We start from the raw sequence: 14179 nt of genomic DNA on the forward strand, positions 1-14179 counted from the left end.
AAACTGCAGTCCCCTAGATATTCACGGCTCTAAACTCAGAACTGTGTGGAGACATCAACACTTGTCATGTTTAATTAATATTAACCCTTTTATTGGTTCACCTTCATCTGCATGAATCCTTAAAACACGGTCCATTGTACAAAAGTTGTATTGGTCGTATGTACAGGATAAACATGGTTCAATTAAATGCTTACTTGCAGGTTCCTTCTCGACAATGCAACAACAATAAGAAATAAAAGATAATATGAACATGAAGTAAATGGCTCAGTAGAATAGAAAACATTTTAACATCCCCAAGTGAGGGACATCAAAGAGACTAACAATCAAAAAGGCTTGTTCAGTATACCTAATTCAACTAACTGTGGTCGAAATTGTAGACGATAAATAGTTGAAGATGGTGGGCAGGAATAAAAACTTGCACACGGTGCAGTCCATTGTACAAAATAAGAAAATTTTCAAGTTTGGTCACCTCCCTGACCAAGGCCCGTCTCCCCTCCCAGATTGAGGGGGACGTTCAAATCCAATCAAATGTTATTTGTCACATGCACTGAATACAAAAGGTGAAATGCTTACTTTACAAGCCCTTAACCAACAATACAGTTCAACAAATATACTTAATAATAAAATATTTACTAAATAATCTCAAGTAAAAAAAAAATCGAATCAATCACATGGTAACACACAAGAAATGTACATAACAATAATGAGGCTATATACAGGGGGTACCGGTACCGAGTCAATGTGCGGGGGGGGGGGGGGCTACGGCTTGGGGGCTGTTAAGGTCTAGACTTGGCGCTCCGGTACTGCTTGCCGTGCGGTGGCAGAGAGAACAGTCTATGACTTGGGTGACTGGAGTCTTTCACAATTTTTTGGGCCTTCCTATGACACGCCTAGTATATAGGTCCTGGATGTCAGGAAGTTTTGCCCCAGTGATGTACAGGGCCGTACGTACTACCCTCTGTAGCACCTTCCGGTCAGATGTTGAACAGTTACCATACCAGGCGATAATGCAACCGGTCAGGATGCTCTCGATGGTGCAGCTGTATAACTTTTTGAAGATTTTTTCAGTCTCCTGAGGGGGAAAAGGTGTTGTTATGCTCTCTTCACAACTGTGTTCGTGTGTTTGGACCATGATAGTTTGTTGATGATGTGGACACCAAGGAACATGAAACTCTCGACCCGCTCCACTTCAGTCCCGTCGATGTTAATGTGGGTCTGTTAGCCCTCCTTTTCCTGTAGTCCACGATCAGCTCCTTTGTCTTGCTCACATTGAGAGATTGTTGTCCTGGCACTACACTGCCAGTTCTCTGACCTCCTCCCTAAAAGCGGTCTCGTCGTTGTTGGTGATCAGACCTACCACTGTTGTGTCGTCAGCAAACTTAATGATGGGGTTGGAGTCGTGCTTGGCCACAAGGAGTCGTGTGTGAACAGGGAGTACAGGAGGAGGCTAAGCACGCACCCCTGAGTGGCCAGTGTTGAGGAACAGTGTGGCAGATGTGTTGTTGCTTACCCTTACTGCCTGAGGGCGGCCCGTCAGGAAGTCCAGGATCCTGTTGCAGACAGGTGTTCAGTCCCAGGGTCCTTAGCTTAGTCATGAGCTATGTGGGCATTATGGTGTTGAACGCTGAGCTGTAGTCAGTGAACAGCATTCTCACATAGGTGTTCCTTTTGTCCAGGTGGGAAAGGGAAATGTGGAGAGTGATTGAGATTGCGTCATCTGTGGATCTGTTTGGGCGGTATACGAATTGGAGTGGGTCTAGGGTTTCTGGCATGATGGTGTTGATGTGAGCCATGACCAGCATTTCAAGGCACTTCATGGCTACAGACGTGAGTGCTATGGGGCGGTAATCATTTAGGCAGGTTACCTTCTCTGTCTTGGGCACAGGGATTATGGTGGTCTGTTTGGAACATGTGGGTATTACAAACTCGGCCAGGGAGAGGTTGAAAATGTCAGTGAAGACACTTGCCAGTTGGTCCGCGCATGCTTTGAGTACATGTCCTGGTAATCCGTCTGGCCCGTGGCTTTGTGAATGTTGACCTGTTTAAAGGTCTTGATCACATCGGCTACGGAGAGCGTGGTCACACAGTCATCCGGAACAGCTGGTGTTCTCATGAATGCTGCAGTGTTTCTTGCCTCAAAGCGAGTATAAAAAGGCATTTAGCTTGTCTGGTAGGCTCGCGATACTGGGCAGCTCGCAGTTGGGTTTCCCTTAGTAGTCCGCTCTGACGAGCATCAGAGACGGCTTAGTAGGATTCAATCTTAGTCTTGTACTGATGTTTTGACTGTTTGATGGTTCATCTGAGGGCAAAGAAGGATTTCTTATAAGCGTCCAGATTAGTGTCCCGCTCCTTGAAAGCGGAAGCTCTAGCCTTTAGCTCGGTGCAGATGTTGCCTGTAATCCATGGCGTCTGGTTGAGAAATGTACGTACGGTCACTGTGGGGACGACGTCATCGATGCACTTGCTGATGAAACACATTTTCCAGTCTGTGCTAGCAAAACAGTCCTGTAGCGTAGCATCCACGTCATCTGACCACTTCTGTATTGAGCGAGTCACTGGTAATTCCTGCTTTAGTATTACTTGTTATTGTACTTGTACTTTTACTTGTTATTGTTATTATGGTCAGATTTGCCAAATGGAGGGTGCGGGAGAGCTTTGTATACATCTCTGTGTGTGGAGTAAAGGTTGTCTAGAGGTTTCTTTCCTCTGGTTGCACATCTGACATGCTGGTAGAAATGAGGTAAAATGGATTTATGTTTGCCTGCATTAAAGTCCCCGGCCACTAGGAGCGCTGCTTCTGGATGAGCATTTTCTTGTTTGCTTATGGCCTTATACAGCTCGTTGAATGCAGTCCCAGTGCCGGCATCGGTTTGTGGTGGTAAATAGACAGCTACGAATAATATAGATGTGAACTCTCTTGTTAGATAGTGTGGTCTACAGCTTATCATGAGTTATTCTACCTCAGGCGAGCAATACCTTGAGGCTTCTTTAATATTAGACATCGCGGACCAGCTGTTATTGACAAATAGACACACACCCCCGCCCCTTGTCTTACCAGACGTAGCTACTCTGTCCTGACGAAAAATGGAAAATCCAGCCAGCGCTATATAATCCGTGTCATTGTTCAGCCAAGTCTCGGTGAAACATAAGATATTACAGTTTTTAATGTCCCGTTGGTAGGATATTCTTAAATTGTAGATCGTCCAGTTTATTTTCCAATGATTGCACGTTGTCCAATAATACAGAGGGTAGTGGTGGTTTACTCACTCGCCGACTAATTCTCACAAGGCACCCAGGCCTCCGCCCCCTGTATTTCCATCTTTTCTTTATGCGAATGACGGGGTCGAGGGCCTTGTCTCCGGGAAGCAGTACATCTTTTGCGTTGGACTCATTAAAGACAAAAACTTTGTCCAGTTCGAGGTGAGTAATCACTGTTCTGATGTCCAGAAACTCTTTTCAGTCATAAGAGATGGTAGCAGCAACATTATGTACAAAATTAGTTACAAAAAAAATCGAAAAAACAAACAAAATAGCAAAGTTGTTTAGGAGCCAGTAAACCGGCAGCCATCCCCTCCATTGTTCAATGCTGCAGGTGGACTCCAATCAAGTTGTTGAAACATCTCAAGGATGATCAATGGAAACAGGATGCAACTGAGCTCAATTTCCAATCTCATAGCAAAGGGTCTGAATACTTATGTAAATTAGGTATATATATATATATTTTTTTATACATTTAAAAAAAAATCTAAAAACCTATTTACGCTTTGTCATTATGGGGTATTGTATGTAGATTGCTGAGAATTGTTTTTATTTAATACATTTTAGTATTAGGCTGTAACGTAACAAAATGTGGAAAAAGTCAAGGGGTCTGAATACTTTCCGAAGGCATCAATAGAAGTGACCACGTCTGTTGGTGCCGGCCATGACAAACTGGGCAAGTCTTCAGTCTATGAAGAAGACTATCATGCCAGCAAGGATGCACTGGCCAAATCCACCTAGTGTCTGACTCAAACAAGATGCATAAGAACGTCTTGTCACTCCGACCCATTCAGTTGCTGTGTGGAAGGAACATGTAATAATGTTAAACAACTTAATATGACCGGCTGACTGACAAATCATTGACTAAGTTTTGTTATCTCATGTTTATTCCTTTAGAAGGTAGGTTTGTTTGGAATGGAAATGATTTGACCTAGTATCACCCACCATATGCGATCCCTACTAAAAACTGGGATGCCATATACAAATAAAAGTTTGGAGACAAGCCTGTCGTTACAGTAAAAATGAGCATAATAACCATGGGTATCTGAGTTGCTCGTTGGCGACCAAATCTGGAAGAGAAAAGGGGAGAAAACCATGTTGGTTAAAACTGTTTTAAACCTCCTTTTGAAGGTTTGATGAATGTTCCTCTGAAAAAAACTTTTTTATGTTTGGTTGCATTTTTACAGAGTGACAGAAGACCAGAAGTAAAAGATGTCATTCAAAATGTACATTTATGAATATAACTACTGATCCCTGAAGGAGGTATAACAGACTATATTTTTTCTACCTTTACTTAGCTAGGCAAGTCAGTTAAGAACAAATTCTTATTTTCAATGACGGCCTAGGAATGATAGCCTAGGAGTAGGTTAACTGCCTTGCTTAGGGGTAGAACAGATTTGTTTACCTTGTCAACTCAAGGATTTGATATTGTAACCTTTTGGTTACTAATCTAACACTCTAACCATTAGGCTACCTGCCGCCAATGGGGCAGAAGAACCAATCATATTCACTTGAAGAAAACTAAAATCACGCCCAACAGGCCAATGGATGCCGAGCCCGCCCTCGGAAGCCACTCCTTCCTGCCTATAATAACAGGGCTCGTATTAATTTCCTCAATTCAGTACTGCTCTTTAGTGAGCCCAAATCACCTGACGACGCTGGGCCAAAATATGCTATACCTCGTTTGCTCCTTCAGGGAACAGTGTTATTTTCAAAACTGTACTTTCCCTTTCAGTCGGTCACTCGGTATAGCATACTATAGGGACATACAATCCCACCTCAAGCTGGCTCAGAGGGTACCGAACTAGGAGGCCCACGGCAGCCTAACCACACACAGGTTCCACCGGCAACAAAAATAGGATAAAGAAGCCACTTTTTTCCTTAATATCCGAGAAGCCTGAACTGTCATAGCCTCATGAAGCCTGAACTGTCATAGCCTCATGAAGCCTGAACTGTCACAGCTTCATGAAGCCTGAACTGTCATAGCCTCATGAAGCCTGAACTGTCAGATCACCATATCGGGAACCAGAACCTGCTGCAACTTGGCTATGCGCACTGACACACTGCCACTGCAGTCAAATTCGATAGACCACATGGTTCCAAGAACAATACATACCTTGCAATCCTGAAATCAAACAAGGAACCGTAAGTCCAAAACAACAGAACACCTGTAGTGACTGGTAAAGAGCACACAAGCGCCGACCAGAGTCAATGAACCACGGCAGCCCAAGGCTCAAACCTACAGGAAACTGTGGTAACCCTGATACTGCGCACTTTACGAGTTGCTGTATCCCAAGGCAGCCCAAGGACCAACCCGGATAAATATGCAACTTCCGTTCTGTCTAAAGGCGGCCGAAACAGTTCAGAACCATTCGTGCATACAGTACCAGTCAAAAGTTTGGACACACCTACTCATTCAAGGATTTTTCTTAATTTTTTACGATTTTCTAAATTGTAGAATAATAGTGAAGACATAAAAACTATGAAATGACACATATCGAATCATGTTGTAACCAAAAAAGTTTGAAACAAATCAAAATATATTTTCTATGTGAGATTCTTCAAAGTAGCCTGCCTTTATGACAGCTTTTCACACTCTTGGCATTCTCTCAACCAGCTTCATGAGGTAGTCACCTGGAGTGTGCAAAGCTGTCACACTCTTGGCATTCTCTATAGTAAAATAGTAAAAAATTAAGAAAAACCCTGGAATGAGTAGGTTAACCTTTCTTTTTACTATTTTCCACATTGTAGCCTCGATTCTTCTTGGGTATGATGCTACAAGCTTGGCACACCTGTATTTGGGGAGTTTCTCCCATTCTTCTCTGCCGATCCTCTCAAGCTCTGTCAGGCTGGATGGCGAAAGTCGCTGCACAGCTATTTTCAGGTCTCTCCAGAGATGTTAGATCTGGTTCAAGTCCAGGCTTAATTGATTGATTGAATTTATTTGACAATTTGTAAAATCCATACATAAGGGTGCTCCAGCTGGTGACGCCTCCACATACAATTTAAGAAAACCATCAAGGGTAACATAATGAAGGTTAACAGCTTATTTCTATTTGGCTGGGCCACTCAAGGACATTCAGAGACATGTCCCAAAGTCACTCCTGCGTTGCCTTGGCTGTGTGCTTAGGGTCATTGTCCTGTTGGAAGGTGATCCTTCGCCCCAGTCTGAGGTGCTGGGAGCTCTGGAGCAGGTTTTCATCAAGGTTCTCTCTGTACTTTGCTCCATTCATCTTTCCCTCGAACCTGACTAGTCTCCCAGTCCCTGCCGCTGAAAAACATCTACACAGCATGATGCTGCCACCACTATGCTTCACCATAGGGACGGTGCCAGGTTTCCTCCAGACGTGACGCTTGGCATTCAGACCAAAGAGTTCAATCTTGGTTTCATCAGACCAGAGAATCATGTTTCACATGATTCACATTGTCTGAGAGAACTTTAGGTGTCTTTCGGCAAACTCCAAGTGGGCTGCCATGTGCCTTTTACTGAGGAGTGGCTTCCGTCTGATCACTCTACCATAAAGGCCTGACTGGAGGAGTGCTGCAGAGATGGTTATCCTTCTGGAAGGTTCTCCCATCTCCACAGAGGAACTCTGGAGCTCTGTCAAAGTAGCTTCCCTGTGGCTCAGTTGGTAGAGCATGGTGTTTGCAATGCCAGCATGGTGTGTGCAATGCCAGGGTTGTGGGTTTGATTCCCATGGGGGGCCACTACAAAAAAATGTGTATTAAATGTATGCATTCACTACTGTAAGTCGCTCTGGATAAGAGTGTCTGCTAAATGACTAAAATGTAAAAAAACGTATCCCCTGATTGTTAAGTTTGGCTGAGCGGCCAGCTCTAGGAAGAGTCTCCCATTTAAGAATGATGGAAGCCACTGTGTTCTTGGGGACCTTCAATGCTGCAGAAATGTTCTGGGCCTCCACACAATCCTGTCTTGGATCTCCACAGACAATTCCTTCGACCTCATGGGTTGATGTTTGCTCTGACATGCACTGTCAACTGTGGGACCTTACATACACAGGTGTGTGCCTTTCAAAATCATGTCCAATCAATTGAATTTACCAATCAAGTTGTAGAAACATGTCAAGGATGATCAATGGAAACAAGATGCACCTGAGCAAAAACGTGAGTCTCATAGCAAAGGGTTTGAAAACATATGTAAATAAGGTATTTCTGCTTTATTTATTTTTATTAATTTGCTAAAATGTACAAAAATCTGTTTTTAAACTGTAAAACTGGTAAACCAAAAAACAAAGAAGTAAATATTTTTCCAGCAGTCATAGTCCAAAAGCTTTGATAAAATGGCATTTCTCATAGAGGTGCATACACGTATGCAGTAACAAGGGAAATTAGAAACAGAAAAAGTGAAATTCATTCCAACATTCTATTATCAACATACCTGGATGAAGGCGCAAGATGTTCTCATGTATGGGGAGTGCTGCATCTCCCCGGAAAACATGAGGACTTGGCGTTGTGGTACCTGGCAGGACAGCTGGCAGTGGTAAATCATGGGTTTTCTGAAGCAGTTTGGACCCAAAAAAACTCTCTTGAAACATTCCACCATAGCTCTCTCGACCATATGCCCCTACAACCACCATTGTGAGCCTGTTGCGGGCATCTTCTCTGTCTCCATATCTCACCTATTATACAATATGTGTTGCTAGGTACATCAAATCTAGTAGATACATGGCAATACGCACAACTTCAATTTTCTCGCTATTTTGTTTCTCTGTGTACACTATTTTATTTTCCCACGCGTGTCTTCCATGTTTGGGTGTCGTCATTTCCTTGTTTGGCCGTAGATGGATATTACCAGTTGCTCACTCTCTACTGTCATTTTTCAAGCGAAAGTCTTTTGAGGGATCATGCAAGCACCCTCGTTCGGTTCGCCCAGCCGACTTTCGCTAGCCAGCCGAACTGAAGCATGCTGACACCTTAAAGGAAAACTCCACCCAAAAACTCACTTCCGGTATTTATTTCATTAGTCCATTGTTGACATAGTCCCAAAATCTTTTGCTTGTCATCAATCAAGTTTTCAAGATATGTAACTTTCAAAATACTGAAATCATCTCTGTATCGGGGTGATGATTTCTGCATTTTGAGAGTCACATATCTTGAAAACTTGATAGAGCAGGGCCTTGATATCAAAACTGTAACTTGGCCACTTAGGAACATTCACTGTCTTTTTGGTAATCAACTCCAGTGTAGATTTGGCCTTGTGTTGTAGGTTATTGTCATGTTGAAAGGTGAATTAATCTCCCAGTGTCTATTGCACAGCAGACTGAAGTAGAGGTCTGCATGGGACTGATTTCTTCTTCCTGTCTGTAGCTTTTCATACCACACCCGTCTGTTACTCTAGGCGTATGTGACATAGCTCACTTGCCAGCCAGGGTCCAGGAAATTTTGCGTAATGTAGGCAATATAATAATGCACAAAAATAACCAAAAATATTGCTTAGGTTAAATTACCAGAGATTCTCACATGACCCATTATATTAAGGTATCGATATTACTGAGCTATATCAGCCAATATTCCAGACATAGTCTGAAGACAGCAGAGTCGGAGTGATTAGCATTTTCTCTTGAGATATTTTGTATAGCCTACGATTTTCAGACGAAGACAAATATGGGTGATCAACATTTATTTCCAGGCAATAAATATACAGGCAACTATAGGCTAATCATATTTAATAAGTACATTTTCCTTGGAAAGATACCTGATAGTGATTCTCTGCCCATGCATAGTACATCCAACTAGGATCGGAGATGTAGGCCACTTAACTTGAAGCAGCGAAATGCTGAGAGTGTGTGAATAACGTGACAAAGATGTGCTTTTAATACAATTGGTTAGCCTAGGCAGAAAGATGACCGTTTCCAAATAATCTGCGGTACAAGAAAAATATTTTCATCCCAAAATCGTCTGTCTGACTGCCCTCTCCCACGCCGCAATGATCTCTGTCGGACCCACTTGCATCCCCCCGGAATGCAGCCCTCTAGACTGAAGTAGGTTTTCCGCTAGGATTTTGCCTGTGCTTAGCTCCATTTATTTTTTTTATCCTGAAAAACTCCCCAGTATTTGCCAACGTCAAGCATACCCATACCGTGATGCAGCCACCACCATGCTTGAAAATAAGGAGGCAGTTATTAAGTGATGTGTTAGATTTTCCCCAAACATAAGGCTTTGCATTTAGGCCACAGTGTATTCCTTTGCTGTGTTTTTTTCCAGTATTACTTTGTTGCATACAGGATACATGTTTTGGAGTATTCTGTATATTTATTTTCTTTCACTTTGTCATTTAGGTCATTATTGTGGAGTCACTACAATGTTGTTGATCCAACCTCAGTTTTCTCCCATCACAGCAATTGATCTGTAACTGTTTTAAAATCACCAATGGCCTCTTGGTAACATCCTTGAGCAATTTCATTCCTGTCCTGCAGCTTAGTTCAGAAGGACGACTGTATCTTTGATGTGTCTGGGTGGTTTAATACATAATCCACAGCATAATTATTAACTTGACCATGCTTAAAGAGATTCTCAATGTCTTGATTTGTTATTGTTACCCATCTACCAATCACAGGCCTTTTTCTTGGTTTTTGAAAAGCTCCCTGGTCTTTGTAGTAGAATCTGTGCTTGAAATTCAATACTTGACTGGGGGACCTTACAGATGTTGTATGTATGGGGGACACAGGAAAGGCTAGTAATTCAAAAATCAACGACCATTATTTCAAACAGAATGAGTCCATGTAGCTTATTATGTGATTTGCTAAGCCAAATGTTACTTGTGAACTAATTTAGGTTTGCCTGAACAAAGGGGCTGAATAATTACTCATCAAATTTGTATGAATCTTGAAAAACTAATATACATTTTTTGAAGACAATACAGAATATTTTTAGTAGATTTTTGACAGAAAAATTACAATGAATTCAGTTTTAATCCCACTTTGTAACACAATAAAATGAGAAGAAATCCAAGGGGTCTGAATACTTTTGCAAGGCACTCTATCTGCGGTCGTGGATGCCAAACGACACAGTACCCTCCTCTCTCAAGACAGGCGCTAGGATCTTACAGTAGAGGATTAATATACATCAGGTTACAGTAGAGGAGGATTAATATACATCAGGTTACAGTAGAGGGTTAATATACATCAGGTTACAGTAGAGGGTTAATATACATCAGGTTACAGTAGAGGGTTAATATACATCAGGTTACAGTAGAGGAGGATTAATATACATCAGGTTACAGTAGAGGGTTAATATATATCAGGTTACAGTAGAGGATTAATATACATCAGGTTACAGTAGAGGGTTAATATACATCAGGTTACAGTAGAGGGTTAATATACATCAGGTTACAGTAGAGGATTAATATACATCAGGTTACAGTAGAGGAGGGTTAATATACATCAGGTTACAGTAGAGGAGGGTTAATATACATCAGGTTACAGTAGAGGGTTAATATACATCAGGTTACAGTAGAGGAGGATTAATATACATCAGGTTACAGTAGAGGGTTAATATACATCAGGTTACAGTAGAGGGTTAATATACATCAGGTTACAGTAGAGGATTAATATACATCAGGTTATATACACCATTGACATAGGAGAAGAACGCACAGCAAACTGCAGAATGTACCCTCTCGTAACCGTTCAAGGTGCATACACTGGACGGAGCACGCAACAGTGTACCGTACATTATCTCCTGAAGGGGCAGAGCGCCACCCTGAGGACTGGGATCATTAGATTTTTCTGTCATGCTTGTTTTCATATCCACCACTCTTGACAATCGTGTGTCTGAATGTGGGGAAGGAACTGTGTTTATTGTGCCCATACATGGACGATACCGCACTGTCAATACCCCTGAATACCGAGGAACCTTGGATAGAAACACAGTCAATACCGCTGAACACAGAGGAACCTTGGATAGAAACACTGTCAATACCCCTGAACACCGAGGAACCTTGGATAGAAACACAGTCAATACCGCTGAACACAGAGGAACCTTGGATAGAAACAATGTGCTTTCATGGCACCACCTTTCTGATACCTCACACCGGGTTCGGGGACTTCGGCAACCAGTAACTTTCCCCCATTGACCGAGCAACTTGGGAGCACTGTTGCCACAGTAAATGCTTGGGGAGGAGGGCCCCGAGAACACGCCCCCTCCCCGGCCTCCAGCTAGGGTCGCGATGGCTGCTTCTTCCCTGCGCCGTGGAAGAATCCACTTTCACCCCACTCTTCTTCGACCCAGCATGGTGTCTGTGCCAAGATGTCTCCCACTGCCCAGAAGCACCAAGACGGTGAAAAACTCGAAGCCACTTCCTGGCCCGAGGCAACCCGCCTCTGGCCTGGACCCTTGTCCTTCATGCCTCGGGAACTGCCGAGCCTCCCCCGTGAAGGAGAAAGTGACCCGTAGAGCTGCATTCTGTTTCTGTTTCTCCTGAAAACGGGTCTGTAAGGACTCGGATAGCCGAGCCAAACAACGCTATTTGGCGAAACTGGCTTATTCAAATACATCTGCCTGTCCCTCTCATGAATCCGGGTCAACGTCAACCGTTGCCTCCATATTTTCCCCCACAGCCAGGATAGTACAGCTGGACAGACCCACCACAAAAATCAACCGTAGCACGGACTTTATCGAGAAGCTCTTAAACTGGCTTTGTCGACTTCACGGTCTCATTCAGCTACTGCAGAAAATCAAAATTATACATTTGTCGTATTGTGACCACATTCAATGACCGGTCCACCACACACTTAGCCTGGTACACTTTGTTCAGCTGATCCGCTGGGTAGTGTCACTGTTTATTCGGAAGCACAGTGCTAGGATTTGCCCCCTTCTTAGCCTCTGGATCTAAGTAACTCGCTAGCTTTTCAACTATCGGTGGGGTGCAAATGAGCCCTGCTTCCTCCATACCCTTTACATTCATGAATTCGCCATAACCTGGTAGCACCAACCGGGCTGAATGAGGGGAATCCCAGGTTGCATTTAGCTAATCGTCGAAATCTTTAAACAGGTAAGTTACGCTTCACCACTGCAGGGACAGGAGGAAAATACGTTTCCCCAATGGAAGTTGAATCCAGCCGGAGACAATGGTCACGCAAACTGGTTTGAGCCAAAGCCTCCTGAAAGTGTTTCCACCCCAGGCAAACAGGACAGAACTCGTGAGTAACTTACATTTTTGTTGTGAAACCACATGGCCTAGGGCACGGTCGGAGGTTCCAACTCGGCTAGTTAGCCTTTTTGAACTTACTCAAGCAAGGAAGCACTGGCTACACAAGCAGAGTAGAAGGGGTAGGCGTTTAGTAAACACAAAAACCTATATCAAGACCCAACACTCGCAACATCTAGGGGGAGGAGTAGTCTCTCCCCACTAAGAGACACCTGAATTGGAACCGAATCTCATGGTCTTCGTGTGCTTGAAAAGTTTGTAAATTGCGTGACACACTCTTCCTTCAGGCGAACTGAAGAGTGAAGAATTGAGGAAATAAATGCGAGCCCACGGTATTATAGCCAGGAAGGAGGGGCTTCTGAGGGCAGGCTCGGTATCCATTGGCCCGCTGGGTGTGATTTCAGTTGTCTTTAGGTGAATATGATTGGTCGTTGACTCCCCATAGTATGTTATACCGAGTGACCGACTGAAAGGGAACTTCAAGTGTACTTACGATTCAGCAAAAGACCTGAACAAGAATACCAGCCATATACACTGTTTGTGAAAATGTAACCACCTTAACATTGTCACAGACAAGATCAAACTAAAATGGTCCTCAGGATCTCGCCAAAATCAGCCATGTTCAAGAATTAAGCAATTCTCTGCTTGAGGAGCTCCAGAAAGAAGGCGCTTTGTCACAGAGAAGCCTTTATGCAAGATAAATTTATGTTTAGCTTTACTTTCCCACAGTCATTCAGCAAGCATGATTCAGCAAGTGTGGAAACAGGACTTTTTAAGAAGAACAGTTAGAAGGAATATAACCATTCCGCACTGTCAGATCCCTAGTTATTTTACTAGGCAAGTCAGTTAAGAACAAATTCTTATTTTCAATGACAGCCTAGGAACAGGTTAACTGCCTTGTTCAAGGGTAGAATGACAGATTTGTACCTTGTCAGCTTGGGGATTCAAACTTGCAACCTTTTGGTTACTAGCCCAACACTCTAATCACTAGGCTACCCTGCCGCCCCATGCAATGTAACAAACCCCCAATCTGAATGTTTTGCTGTGAAGATCTTTACAAGAGTGAGATAATCCTTCATATGCTAAGGAAAATCATTCTTATAGTCCAAATCTGTGACTTAGATAGTGTCGGCCTAGTGTGTTGTATTTTTATTTAACCGTTATTCTACCATGTAAGTTGACTGAGAACACATCCTCATTTACAGCAAAAACCTGGGGAATAGTTACAGGGGAGAGGAGAGGAGATGAATGAGCCAATTTTAATTTGGGGATAATTAGGTGACCGTGATGGTATGAGGGCCAGATTGGGAATTTAGCCAGGATACCGGGGTTAACACCCCTACTCTTACAATAAGTGCCATGGGATCTTTGGTGACCACAGAGAGTCAGGACACCCGTATAACGTCCCATCCGAAAGACGGCACCCTACACAGGGCAATGTCCCCAATCACTGCTCCATGGACAAGTGGCTTTGAGAATTTAAATGTGAATTCCTGAACAACCGTACGGTACAATTAGACATCAGGTGCCTGTCCAGAGTCCACTTTCATAGGTCAGTAACACACTAAAACATGCATCTGTTGTGAGTGTCCAGGGCTGTAAGAGAAAGGTCTATTGGTTGTGGCCCAGTTGTTGGTATACAGGGCAGAGGTTTCTGAGGTAGCTCCTCACTCTACCATTGCTTGCTGAAGACTGGGAGGAGGATCAAAGACCCTAGATGACCTGCCTGTGATTGGCTGACTCCACGTGTGG

The sequence above is a fragment of the Salmo salar genome, chromosome 14, assembly GCF_965601325.2.
Source record: "Salmo salar chromosome 14, fSalSal1, whole genome shotgun sequence".
Taxonomy (NCBI): domain Eukaryota; kingdom Metazoa; phylum Chordata; class Actinopteri; order Salmoniformes; family Salmonidae; genus Salmo; species Salmo salar.